Consider the following 11,296-nt stretch of genomic DNA (forward strand, 5'->3'; position numbering starts at 1 on the left):
CTGGAACGTCTGCAGCGGCGACAAATCAAGGAGCTGTGCACTAGCTTTGCCCCATTGTTCTCAGCCACCCCAGGACGGACTGAACGGGCATACCACTCCATTGATACAGGTAATGCTCACCCAATCAGAACCCCACCCTACCGGGTGTCTCCTCATGCCCAAGCTGCTATAGAACGGGAGATCCAGAACATGCTACAGATGGGTATAATCCGCTCATCTACCAGTGCATGGGCATCTCCAGTGGTTCTGGTACCCAAACCAGATGGGGAAATACGCTTTGCGTGGACTTCCGTAAGCTAAATGCGGGTAACTCGTCCGGACAACTATCCAATGCCACGCACCGATGAGCTATTGGAGAAGTTGGGACGTGCCCAGTTCATCTCTACAATAGACTTAACCAAGGGGTACTGGCAAGTACCGCTAGATGAACCTGCCAAGGAGAGGTCAGCATTCTCACCCATTCGGGGGTGTATGAATTCAATGTCCTTCCTTTCGGCCTTCGAAATGCACCCGCCACCTTCCAGAGGCTGGTAGATGGTCTACTAGCTGGACTGGGAGAATTTGCAGTTGCCTACCTCGATGATGTGGCCATTTTTTCAGACTCCTGGCCCGAACACCTACTACACCTGGAAAAGGACTTTGAGCGCATCAGGCAGGCAGGACTAACTGTTAAGGCCAAAAAGTGTCAAATAGGCCAAAACAGAGTGACTTACCTGGGGCACCAGGTGGGTCGAGGAACCATAAACCCCCTACAGGCCAAGGTGGATGCTATCCAAAAGTGGCCTGTCCCAAGGTCAAAGAAACAGGTCCAATCCTTCTTAGGCTTGGCCGGATACTACAGGCGATTTGTACCACACTACAGCCAAATCGCTGCCCCACTGACCGACCTGACCAAAAAGACCCAGCCGAATGCAGTTAAGTGGACTGATGAGTGTCAAAGGCCTTTACCCAGCTTAAGGCGATGCTCATGTCTGACCCTGTGCTCAGGGCCCCGAACTTTGACAAGCCATTCCTAGTAACCACAGATGCATCTGAGCGTGGTATAGGAGCAGTGCTCATGCAGGAAGCAACAGATCACAACTTCCATCCTGTCGTGTTTCTCAGCAAGAAACTGTCTGAGAGGGAAAGTCACTGGTCAGTCAGTGAAAAGGAATGCTATGCCATTGTGTACGCCCTGGAAAAGCTACGCCCATATGTTTGGGAACGGCGGTTCCAACTACAAACTGACCATGCTGCACTAAAGTGGCTTCATACTGCCAAGGGGAACAACAAGAAACTTCTTCGTTGGAGTTTAGCTCTCCAAGATTTTGATTTTGAAATTCAACACATCACAGGAGCTTCTAACAAAGTTGCTGATGCTCTCTCCCATGAGAGTTTCCCAGAATTCAGTAGTTAAAAGTGTTCTTAAAATGTAGAAGTCTGTTAGTTATATACTTAGTAGTATATGTAAAGGTGTATGTGTTGTAGTAATCTGTTTATTTTACAGTTCTAGAAGGAAATCGCCGCCAGTGAGCTTCCCCACTGTCTGCAATTTGGGGGGCGTGTCATAAACAGATAGCTAAGGGTTAATGTCTCTTTCATCTGAAGCACCTGACCAGAGGACCAATCAGGAAACCGGATTTTTTCAACTTTGTGTGGAGGGAATTTTGTGTCTGAGGTCTTTGTCTGTCTGCCTGCTTTCTCTGAGCTTTGGAGAAGTAGTTTCTGCTTTCTAATCTTCTGTTTCTGAGTGTAAGGACAAAGAGATCAGATAGTAAGTTATATGGTTTCTTTTCTTTGGTATTTGCATGAATATAAGTGCTGGAGTGCTTTGATTTGTATTCTTTTGAATAAGGCTGTTTATTCAATATTCTTTTAAGCAAAAAAAATCTGGTTTCCTGATTGGTCCTCTGGTCAGGTGCTTCAGATGAAAGAGACATTAACCCTTAGCTATCTGTTTATGACACACCCGTATGTTCATAAATATGTGTCTGACTGCATTTGTCTGTTCAGCTGTGCCATTGTGATTGACTGTGGGTTTCTGTGCAAGATTGTCGTTTGTGAATGTATGTTCATCCATGTGTGTTTAATTGGTTTTTGAAAGGGATTTTCCGAAGACACTAAATGAACAAGGAGCACAAGTCCCACGGAACCGCCAGAGACGTGTACCTCTGTCTCTCCAAGCAAACCCCACCCAAAGTCTGAGGATGTGAGTTGGCAGATTGTGTCTTTGTGTTTGTGTCTGTTTGTGTGTCAAAGAATGATAGTATTGGCTAGGACCTTGAGAAGTCATCAAATCCAGCACCCTGCACTGACGCAGGCGCAAGAAAACCTGGACCGTCCCTGACAAGTGTTTTTCCACTCTCTTCTTATATATTTCTAGTGATGAGGATTGCACAACCTCCCTTGGAAGCCTATTCCCTGATTTAATGATAGAGACATGGTGGGTGAGGTAGTATCTTTTATTGGACCACCTTCTGCTAGTGAGAGAGACAAGCTTTCAAGCTGACACAGAGCTCTTCTTCAGGTAATTATTTCATGAGGTTATTGTGTTTGTATCTGTACGTTGTGCAATATGTGAAGGGTATTGGAATTGGAAAAGGTTCAGAAAAGGGCAACAAACATGATTAGGGGTATGGAATGGCTGCCATATGAGGTAAGATTAATAAATTTTCAGTTTGGGAAGAGACAACTAAGGGGGATATGATAGAGGTCTATAAAATCATGACTGGTGTGGAAAAAGTAAATAAGGAAGTGTTATTTACTCCTTCTCATAACACAGGAACTAGGGGTCACCAAATGAAATTAATAGGCAGCAGGCTTAAAACAAACAAAAGGAAGTATTTGTTTACACAAAGCACAGTCAACCTGTGGAGCTCTTTGCCAGAGGATGTTGTGATGGTCAAGACTATCACAGGGTTCAGACAAGAACTAGATAAATTCATGTAGGATAGGTCCATCAATGGCTATTAGCTAGGATGGACAGGGATAGTGTCCAGTTTGCCAGAAGCTGGAAATGGGCGACAGGGAAGGGATCACTTGATGATTGCCTGTTCTGTTCATTCCCTCTGTGGCACCTGGCACTGGTCTCTGTCAGAAGACAAGATACTTGGCTAGATGGACCTTTTGTCTGACTCAGTATGGCAGTTCTTATGTTTTTATGTAGTTTTAAAGAGGACAGGATCCATTGTTCTCCATGTCCACTGAGGACAGGACAAAGAGACATTGTTTTTATTTCCCGCTAGACAGTTTCAGGTTAGATATTAAGAAAAACTTTCTAACTAAAAGGATAGTTAAGCACTGGAACTGGTCAGCCAGGGAGGTTGTGAGATACTCGTCACTCGAGATTTTTAAAAAACAGGTTGGACAAACCTGCTAGACTTGATCTAAGTTTAGTTGGTCTTGCCTCAGCACAAGGAGCTAGACTAGATGACCTCCTGAGATCTCATCCAGCCGTACATTTATGCAATTCTGTGTCTATTTATATCTGTGGATTTGTTTGTGTCAGACTATTGGGCTTGTATGTTTATACTAAGCCCACAATTTTCAAAGGCAATGATTGGCCAGATTTTTAAAGCTATTTAGAAACCTAGTGGGATTTTCAAACATCTACGTGTCTAACACACATTGAAATCATTTGAACCTTAGTGATTTTGGATGTCTCCATTTTCAGTTGTCTAATCTGTGATGCCTTAAATGGGGAAGATTTTCAGAAACTACTGAGCACCCACCCGCTGAAAAATCATGTCCGTTTACTATGACTTAAATTGGGCGACTCTAATCTTTTAGGCTGCTTTGAAAAATCTTACTCAGAGAGGGAGATTTTTCAAAGGCACAAGAGATAGCTAGGCATCCAGCTCCCATTTCAAAGGCAGCCCATGTCTTTAAAAATCCTCCTCGTCCACCAGTGCCAACTCTGAATGCCATATTAAATATGTTATCTGGGCTTCTGCTCATCTGGGCAGCCCCATATTTTACAGTTCCCATCCCTCCCTTATGTCTGTCAGGCCTCTGCATCCCAAGGCAAATCTATAGTTTCTGGGAACTCAGTATAACTTAACTAATCATGTGAGTCAGGTCTTCTCTAAATAAACACTTAGTTTGCCACAAGCTGGGGTGTTCTACCATGCATAAAATATCTAAGTGGATGCTGCTGCTGTGCAATAATAGCTCCCAAGTACACTTTGAGCTGCAAAGCAGACTAGCTCAAAGCACACTAGGGGAACTGTTAGCATGCGGCAGCAATGTCCAGACGTACTCTGGGTACACAGCAGGCTAGTGTGGAGTAGGTTTACACCCCATCACTTAGTGTCCACATAGCTGCTCCCTCAGTGGTGGTCTGAAAGTCTTGTGGTTTGCGTGCTTTATAGCACAGGTGAGAGAGGGATATTAATTAGGTAAGGAAGTGAGAGTAGGGGGTGGCCCTAGAGAGGAAGGAGATAGCAAGTGGGAGAAAAGAAAGAAAGAAAGAAAGAAAGAAAGAAAGAAAGAAAGAAAGAAAGAAGGCTAATACAGTCCTGATAAAGATGGTAGATAGATAGATAGAGAGTGAGTGAGTGAGTGAGTGAGCAATTAAGAAGAGATGTGGGGAACGAGTTCATTCATTCTTCTACTGCTTAATAGTATTATTCAGTTTATCTATGTCATATTCAGTGATGTACCTGGGTATGAACCCAGGCGGGATGTAGACGAGGAAATGGTGTGCACTGACTGTCTGGGAGGTGGCATGGAAAATGCACAGAGGCGGCAGTGGGAAAGATTGGTATGAAAATGTTCCACACACCAGCCATGGGAGAATGTTGCAGAGCTTTTATGAATTTGGTACCAGATCTGTACAGAAGGACTGTCCTGAGACAGGATTCCTCCTGTATTGCCCAGCCCTGAAATGCAATAGCGTCCCACAGTCCTATAGATAGGGATTAGTCTCGCCTAGATCAATGAGGAATTTGTCTGCAACTCAAAATTGTATTGAGTAGAAATAGCTAAGCACACAAAACCACAGACATGCACAAACATATACAGACACAGAATCCACGCAAATATGCTACTGCACATACACACATGCAAACACAATTAAACACATGCTGACATTACAACAAATGCACACATAACACACACAAATACATGCACATTGAAATACACGTATGCAGATACTACCAGAATCACACACAAAAGCACACACAACTGATCAAACATCTACATACAAAGTAGCAAAAATTCATACCTGTTTGCAAACACAATTGAACACCAGTAAGCACTACCACAATCACACAGAATCACATATACAGTCACATATGTGAACAACACCACACACAGCACAACCATATCCATATACAATAGAAAACAGGCACTACTGCAATCACACACACAAAAACAAGCATACACCTAAGAACATAAGAACGACCATGCTGGGTCAGACAAAAGGTCCATCTAGCCAAGTATCTTGTCTTTGAACAGTGGCCAATGCCAGGTGCCACAGAGGGAATGAACAGAACAGTAATCATCAAGTGATCCATTCCCATTGCTCATTCCCAGCTTCTGGCAAACAGAGGCTAGGGACACCATCCCTGCCCATCGTGGCTAATAGTCATTGATGGACCTATCCTACATGAATTTATCTAGTTCTTGTCTGAACCCTGTGATAGTCTTGACCATCACAACATCCTCTGGCAAAGAGCTCCACAGGTTGACTGTGCTTTGTGTAAACAAATACTTCCTTTTGTTTGTTTTAAGCCTGCTGCCTATTAATTTCATTTGGTGACCCCTAGTTCTTGTATTATGAGGAGTAAATAATACTTCCTTTTTTTACTTTCTGCACACTAGTCATGATTTTGTAGACCTCTGTCATATCACCCCTTAGTTGTCTGTTTTCCAAGTTGCAAAGTCCCAGTCTTAGTCTCTCCTCATACCACAGCCTTTCCATACCCCTAATCATGTTTGTTGCCCTTTTCTGAACCGTTTCCAATTCCAATATATCTTTTTTGAGACGGGGTGACCACATCTGCATGAAGTATTCAAGAACTGGCATACAATGGACTTATATAGAGGCAATATGATATTTTGTCTTATTATCTATCCCTTTCTTACTGAGTACCAACATTCTGTTCTCTTCTTTGATTGCCGCTGCACACTGAGTGGATGTTTTCAGATGACTGCTGGTGCATATTGAATGGATGTTTTCAGAACACACACAATCATATATATGCACAATAAAACTCTCTCACACACAAACACACACAACCAGATACACTAACAAACACAATTATGCAATCAAACACAAATACACACATGAAGAGACATACAGATTCACTTTTCTGCCTTTATATTGCACAATTTAAGCTGAAATTATCCCCTAAAGTGTTCTGTCTTACTTCATAAACAACCTAAATCTGAGTTTTTCAAAAACTACCTAAGGGATTTAGATGCCCAGTCCCCATAAACTGTAATAAGGTCAGGGCATCCAAATCCTCTACATTGCTTTGAAACCTCAGCCTCATTCTTTAAATTAATTGCCTTTCGAGTCATCCCTCTCAACTGTGAAGAAAATGGCAAATGAAACTGCCCCAACTGAGTTCATCATCATGGGGTTCTCCAGCCTCCATCAGCTGCAGTTTTTGTCTTTGGTGTCTTCTTGGTCACCTACCTGTGCACCCTGGTGAGGAACATCTCCATCAGCACCATGGTCTGCAAGGATGCCCAGCTCTGTACCTCCATATACTTTTTCCTGGGGAACCTCTCTTTCCTGGACTTATGTTACACCACCACCAATGTCCCCCAGATGTTGGTTCACCTGCTGGTGGACAGGAAGAGGATCAGCTATGCAGGATGCATTACCTAGCTCTATTTTTTCCTGGCCTGTGTGGGCACGGAGTGTATCCTCCTGGTGGAGATGGCTTATGACCACTATGTGGCAATATGCAACCCCTTGCACTACTTGGTCATCATGAGACAATCCCTCTGCTTCCAGCTGGCTGGTGCTGCTTGGGCCAGTGGCTTCCTCAACTCTGCAGTGCACACATTTTCGGCTGCCCTTCTGTGGAGCCAACCAGATCAACTACTTCTTCTGCGACATCCCGCCCCTCCTCAAGCTCTCCTGTGGAGACACCTCCCTCAATGAGATTATCCTGCTTGCCGTCGGAGTCTTCATTGGGTGGATCCCATTCCTGTGCATCGTCCTGTCTTACATCTACATCATCTCCACCATGTTGAAGATACGCTCCACAGAGGGGAGGCTCAAAACTTTCTCCAGCTGAGGGTCCCACCTGACCATTGTCCTGCTGTATTATGGGAGCTCCATCTTCACCTATTTGTCAGGCCCATATCCAGCTAATCGCTGGACAGTGACAGACTGATCTCAGTGCTTTACAGCATAGTAACCCCCACGTTGAACCCAATGATCTACACGCTGAGGAACAAAGATGTGAAGGGGGCTCTGAGAAAAGTTTTCATGGGGAAATTGTGTTTGCAATGAAAGTGGCAAATTTCCACCCATTGGTCTAGGGGGCTGCTCGATATTATCTGGGTGCTAAAGTTCTCTCCTTTGTGCTTTCCTATCTATGTTCAGTAGAATTGCTGAAAACACAAAAAAATAAAATTTACTTTAATATACAATAAAAACCTAGACATTATTTTAATTTGGAACATTTAAATAGTCCGATTTTTGTCTTCTTTGATTAAACTTTGTAATGTATTACTAATAACAGGGTTTTTATTTACAATATTTAAGTGAAATTGTGTTCAAAATAATTCTCAAAATGGTTAGCACAATTTTTCATTTACTGAAACTGCTTAGGTAAATATAAAAATAATAAACTATTTCAATAAATATTTATATCACAAAAATAATTGCAACCCCCCTCCCCCCCAGAGGATATATGAAACACTCAAATATGTTACTGATCAGCAGGGAAAGGGGAGGTTGTGAATATTTATGGGTTTAATTATTGACTCTATTAAAATTCTAACTTCATCAAATTTATAGTGCAGAGGTTTTGTTTATTTTTTTCTATGCACTGTTCATGGACTTTGCAGAGTGAGAAATCAAACCGTGACAGAATTCATTCTCCTGGGATTTGGGGATCTCCCAAAGCTGCAGATATTTCTCTTCCTGCTGTTTCTAGTGATCTACATTGTTACCATGGAGGGGAACATCCTCATCATGGCACTAGTTGTGGCTGATCAGCACCTTCACATCCCCATGTACTTCTTCCTGGGGAACTTGACCTTCTTGGAGACCTGCTACACCTCCACCATCCTGCCCAGGGTGCTGGCTAGTCTCTTTACTGGGGATAGAACTATTTCTGTTAACAGCTGCATCACTCAGTTCTATATTATTGCTTCTCTGGTGTGTACGGAATGTTATCTCTTATCCATGATGGTTTACGATTCGTATTTAGCCATATGTAAATCGTTATTTTATGCAGCCATCATGAATAGTAGGTTATGTCTACATTTAGCGGCTGGGTCTTGGATGAGTGAGTTTCTGGCTAGCACCATAGTGATAATATTGCTGTCAGAATTGACTTTCCGCAGCGAAAATGAAATCAACAGTTTCTTTTACGATTCTTTTGTGGTCAGCTGCACTGAACTCAGTGGGTTGAAGGTGGTGGCTTTCATATGCTCCTTAGCTTTTTCCCTGGTTCCGTTTGTATTAACCCTGACATCCTATGTTTGCATCATCAAGAACATCCTGAGAATCCCGTCCAGTACTGGGAAACAAATGGCCTTTTCCACCTGCTCCTCTCACTTCACTGTGATTACAATTTACTGTGAGACCTTAATAAGTGTCTATATGCTAACAGATACCAATGCACCAAGAGCCCTATACACAGTGTTCTCTGTCTTTTACATTGTCTTGACTGCTCTGGTCAACCCACTTATCTACAACCTGGGACACAGAGAGGTCAAGGATGCCCCGAAGAAAGCTATCAGTAATATCATGGGTTTCTCAGAATCCAGATATTCAAGCTAACATGTTTACGGTAAAATAAAATACAAGGAGATTGGTCTGTGGTTCTTCCTTATTTATGCATGTGCCCCAGTGAAGTCACCAGACTCTACATGTGAATAAAGATTATGCACGGGATTTTCCATGGAGCCTAAGGAAATTGAGTAGGCTCACTGAAGGCTTGTCTACGTGGGCTGGGTGGTGGTGTTGCAGTATGGCAGGTGGGAATTCTAAAGCACATTAACATGCTGTGCATTCATTGATCTCTGGAGCTCCTCTAGGATGCTTTAAGGTAATGCTGTTTGCTCTTTGACTCCATTACAAATCCCAACTTCTGCACATAAAACCCTCTAGAAGAGATGGATAAGGGTGCAGACTGCAGGTGAGGGAGCCAGTGCTGCAAATTAAATTAATTTATCACATGCTTCTGCATTTCATAGCATCAGTGAAACTTCCATGAGTGTATGTAGAGCAGTGCGTTTGTCCCTTGTTATAAATTCCCGGATGAATGATCCCTGAGTACACAGTAAACGAGTTTGTACGTAACATATGTGAATATTTCTTTAATTTGTACATGACTGCTATTACTACTACAAATAGATCTTCTCCCTTCCGGGCTTCTCCTCTGATATCATCCACCACCACCAGGCTTCATGTTCTAGGCTCCTCACTTTCTGGCCTCTTGTCCCAGTCTCTTAGGCCAGTCAGTCCACGTTGTCTCCCTGAATCCCAGAGGCTCATCAGATGTGTTTTCCCTCCTCACCGAACACTATCCCTCTTCCCCACTGGCTCCTAGTCCCAGACTCCTTGTCTAGTCAGTCCCAGGCCCCTACATCCTCATTCATGTCATCTGATCTACCTGTTTCCTGCCCTTCATCAGGTCCCAATCCCAGTTCCTATTTTCAACCAGTCTTCCTCACCCAGCTAACAACCCCAGTCTCTCCCTTCAGCTCTCAGATCCAGTCTTCTTTCCAAAATCATTCCAGTCTCTCTTCACCACCTCCAACATTCCGGGCCCAACTTTGCCACAACTCCCAGGACCAGTTTCTATTCCCAGACATCACAGTCCCAGTCTCCATGTCCCTGCCTACTGCATTCCCTCATCCATGGCCTTGATCTTCTTCCCTATGCATTTGACTGAGATGGTGTCCTCCTCCAATGTTTTCTTGGCTTAGTGGAGTGAGGAGGGGGGCGTCTATGAGAACACAGGAGAGACAGGCTCCCTGATGTCATTTCTGGTGCCTGACATGAGTTGGGACAGACTGTTAAGCATAAGGGGTAAACATATTTTTGGGAGACCACTTAAAACAAAGTGGGCAATTGTTATGGCCTTCAAACAACCCCCCAGCCTCTCCAAATCATCATCAGAAGCATGTTCACCACAGACCAGGACTCACCAACTCAATGCAGCATCAGACTCCTCGAGAAGAGCAGATGCAAACCTGGCAGCCATATCTCCACTGCTACAATGATCAATATTCATAAATCTGTAAATCATGGACTCCACAGAGACACTGGTTTTATGGCTCATTGCAACAATTTGTAACACATCTCTTTGCCTGCTAATCCTTAATTTCCCACTTAATATTAAATGGCCTCCCACAGCATGTGTAAACCTCTTATGGTTAAAAATCTGTCCTAACTTGTATTTAGTTCAGACACTCTTCTTTCCTTCCCCAGACCTGAAGAAGAGCCCTGTGAAGCTCAAAAGCTTGTCCCTTCCACTGGCAGAAGTTGGTCCAAAAAATATATTGCCTCATCCATCTCGTATCTCTCATACTCTGGGACAAACACGGCTACTAAACTACTGCAAACAGACAGATGGAGATAATTTCCTCATTACAATTAAAAAAAAAAAGCAAAATTTGATCTAACTGAAAAGCAACACTGAGTAGATGATCCAGTCATGCCAGGTGCTAACTGGAGCTGCCTGGAAAAACAAGGTAACATTCGGACAAAATGTCGTGCGGGGGAAAATGTTTCCTCTTATTCACAGAAAAATGTTTTGATGGAAGTTTTTTTTTCCCTCTACCCGCTCTGATGCTCAGCCCTTCCTAAAAAGTGATGAGTGAGCAAAGAACCAGGCCAGATGTCTGTTGAGCATTGATCAAAGGGTTAAGTTATGGATTTCGCTCTCCACACATGTCCATTATACACTGCAGCAGTTCCACCACAGGGAGAGACTGCTGTGCACCATGGGAGATGTAGTGTGACCAGATAGGAAGGCCCATGGAGGAGAATGAAAACATGTGGGACTTGGAACTGCAGTTCCCATGGGATACAGCAGCAACTCCGAGAGACACAGAAGACAATGTCTACCAACCCAAGTCTACGCAAAACATTCAGTTTAGGGTCAACAAATGGAAATGT

General features: G+C 43.4%; 1 pseudogene; it reads left to right on the forward strand.

Annotated features, from left to right (window-relative positions):
• The first annotated feature begins 6,524 nt into the window (after window positions 1-6,524).
• On the forward strand, window positions 6,525-7,450 carry LOC127040955 (olfactory receptor 5V1-like; annotated as a pseudogene).
• The last annotated feature ends 3,846 nt before the right edge of the window (window positions 7,451-11,296 follow it).

Source organism: Gopherus flavomarginatus (genome assembly GCF_025201925.1).
Source record: "Gopherus flavomarginatus isolate rGopFla2 chromosome 11 unlocalized genomic scaffold, rGopFla2.mat.asm SUPER_11_unloc_2, whole genome shotgun sequence".
Taxonomy (NCBI): Eukaryota; Metazoa; Chordata; order Testudines; family Testudinidae; genus Gopherus; species Gopherus flavomarginatus.